The sequence below is a fragment of the Mus caroli genome, chromosome 6 (genome assembly GCF_900094665.2).
Source record: "Mus caroli chromosome 6, CAROLI_EIJ_v1.1, whole genome shotgun sequence".
In the NCBI taxonomy this organism is placed as follows: Eukaryota; Metazoa; Chordata; class Mammalia; order Rodentia; family Muridae; genus Mus; species Mus caroli.
This window is the reverse complement of record NC_034575.1, coordinates 138,281,741-138,284,996: the sequence shown is the minus strand read 5'-3', so window position 1 is coordinate 138,284,996 and position 3,256 is coordinate 138,281,741. Positions and strand designations below refer to the sequence as shown.

General features: G+C 44.6%; 1 pseudogene; it reads right to left on the bottom strand.

Moving 5' to 3' along the window:
* Window positions 1–2,031: 2,031 nt before the first annotated feature.
* LOC110297063 lies at window positions 2,032–2,532 on the bottom strand (annotated as a pseudogene).
* Between the last annotated feature and the right edge of the window lie 724 nt (window positions 2,533–3,256).

Genomic DNA, 3,256 nt, shown 5'->3' with positions numbered 1-3,256 from the left:
TACTTTTTGACATCTTATCTCCTGCCCAGTCTCTGGAAAATATGACTTTTTTTTTTTTAAATCAATGAATAGCAGGCAGGAAATGTCCCACATTAGCATCAGTAGTCACTGGCACAGCACAGCAAGAATAGGAAGAGCTGTTGACTCTCTATTCTGCTATCATTACAAACTTAAAAATCTCCCAAATGTCACAATAGCTTATGAATCTAGTGCTTGGTAGTCCTGCTAAGGGATTTGGATGTTTGCATACCACCGAGAAGTCTATATGTTGGCTGTGTGCTGTGCTCGGCTTCTATTTAGCTCTGGATCTTTGGATACTACAAGATGTGTTCACAGAAAGCACATCTCAAAAGTCAATATAGATTAACTTATGTATCTTTCAAAATCACAACCAAAGGCTAAGGATGTAGTTCAACTGTAGAGTGCACATTCTATGCTTGAGGTTTGGGGAGTTAGAAAGAGAGACAGAGACAAGCGAGAGACAGAAGGAGGAAAAGAAAAACATTTGCAGTACTCAAATAGTAATCTAGAATCTTTTCGTTTGTTTAGTTGTTTCGTTTGGTTTTGTTTGTTTGTTTGTTGAGACAGGATCTCACTGTATAACCCAGACTGTCCTGGAACTTGCTCTGTTGACCAGGCTAGCCTCTAAATCAGAGATTTGCCTGCTTCTGCCTCCAGAATGCTGGATCTAACGGTGCACACCACTGCTCCCTGTGTAATCTAGACTCTTAAGAATAATTCCCTATGCCCTGGAGTTTAGGGAAAGCAGCAAATAAAAGAGTTAATGATGTGTATACAAAGCAAGACAGGTTTTGATTGGGGTAAATAACAGCTCATATGACCTCCAGGGCCAGTGAAAGTGGCTTCATACATTACAATGTTGAGTGCTCTAAATAATGTCTCGTCATTAATGGGTACAATTTTTATTTTCTTAAAATCTCCCTGAAATGCCCATTTCTTAGGGACACACTGTTTATTGGGTGTGTTTGATCATGCCTTCCCTATTGCTGACTCTCCTTAACCTTGAGTCGGCCTTGGACTCGTCAGAGTTTAATTTTCTTCCTGATGCCTCAACCCCTCAATGGAGTTATTACCCAATAACGTATCCTTTTATCACCTTACACCTCTGCAGAACTGAGTCACACCTAAACTCATATCCAATGTCTGCTTTTTATTGTCTGTTTTATATATTTCCAGCTTGTGAGACAATTTGATTTCTTCTTTCGTGATTCTGTCTTTTGAGAAGAATCATCCTGTGACTGTCACTTCCTCAAAAGGAGAGGAGGCTGACAAGTCCTGAGGAAAGGGCCCGAGTGAGATCATAGGGACCCACGTGATGGGAGGGGACAACCGGCTCCTCACGGCTGTCCTCCAACCTCCACATGCACTCTGAAAGCCACTCTTCCCATATATATATCAATCACTGAAAAAAAAAAAAAAAAACCACCCTCCCCATTCACAGAGGACAATCCTTGATCTAAAGAACTCACAGCTCTCAGAGCACAAGAACACAGCACGGGGGAAGGGGAGAAAAGTCCAAACCCAAGATTGCTTCCTAAAATAGTTGAAAGGAAAGAAATCAAGGTGACATCTTAGAAACCAACAGATCCCCGTGAGTTGGCTCAGTTGGCAAAGGAGCTTGCGGCCAAGCCTCTAGGCCTGAGTTCCCTCCTCACATGCACAGGGTGGAAGGCGAGAAGTCTCACCTCAAACCCCCCTGACAACCCCCTCCCCCCACCACTAAATAAATAATATATAAAACCCTGCAAATTCATGTGCTTCCCTTTAGAAACTTTTTTTTTAAAAGTCGCTTTGTACACACAGTACCCACTGAGGCCAGAAGAGGGTGTCAGATGCCCTGAAATCAGAGTTACAAACATTGCGAGCTGCCTTGTGGGTGCTGGGAATTGAGTCCCAGTGCTCTTAAGCACCTAGCCATCCCTCTAGCCCCTGCTTCCCCCCCCCCCACTTTTTTTCAGCACTATTTAAATGTTTTATTTCATGTCGGCCAGGGCTCCGTCCCAGGCTGCTTTATAGGTTCTTGATGGGCTGGTGGGGCCAGTACGGGTACTTCTCCTTGTCCAGCTTGGCTTCTGGGAAGATCTCATTCGAGTCATCACTGGTCATCTGGTCAAAGGGAATTATGTTCCTCATTTTCTCCAGCTGCTTCTCATACTCCTGGGTCCTGAGCTGAGATCCAGACACAAACTCAGCACAGTTCTTCACATCCTCCTCCTCCTCCTCCTGGTCCACCAGGGCTGTGTATTTATCCTCAGGCACAGGAATCTTCAGGGCATTATACTTCTTTTCAAAATCATCCACCAAGCCAGGCTTGGCCACACTGGCCTTGTAGAAAGCCCAGTCAATCACAGGTGGTTTCTCAGACAGACTAGCCAACCTGATGTGGCTAGTGTGTCTCATTCCAGGACTTCAGGGCATTTCCAATTGTTTTCTGGTTTTGGGGCATGATCTCCACAAAAGATACCCAATCAATGGTTTTTAGAGCAAGTTTATGCCCAGCCATCTTGGGATACTTCACCTACCCCCAGCAGAGTGCTCTCTCTCCAGCCCCTGCTTTCCTTTTAAAGTGGAGTTTTAAAAAGAGCTTGTGAGAGCAAAGGTTTTGTTGTTTTGGTTTTGTTGTTTTTAACTATCAAGAAACACCTGTTATTTACATATACTATCATTTATTAAACTCTACTAACAAGGACCTGGGACTGTAGTTCTGTGGTAGTGTAAGACTCTGACAAGCCTTAGCTTATCAGGGACCACCCCACCCCCTAGCCCCCCAACCCTTGAGTGAACAACTCGGGGCTGGGATCGATACAAAAGCAAGAGGAATTTATTGTTCCAGCATGTTGAAGTCGTCCTGCATCCAAAGGATAGACGGCCACTCCAGGCAGCTTTCAGGGGTAAAATAGAGCAACAGCCATTAGGCATAATGTGATTGGCAGAACAATGTGACTTTTAAACTGATTGGTCCTTAGGAAATGAGGTAGCAAGGGGTTCCTTTATCTGCGGGTGGTTGACTGTCAGTTCCCCCTGTGGTCTGAGGAATGTAATTAGCCTCTCCCTTCTGGAGGGGAGGAGTGCCTATGTTCTCTATGACCTTTCTCTTCCTGGAGGGAGGGGTCTTGTGGAATTTTTCAAAGTTCCTGGGCTGACCTCTTCAGTAGTGCTTTTGCCTGCCTTCCACAAGAAGGCACTGGTCCTTACAAACAAACTCTACCAATAAGATGTGGGTGGCACTGTGTAT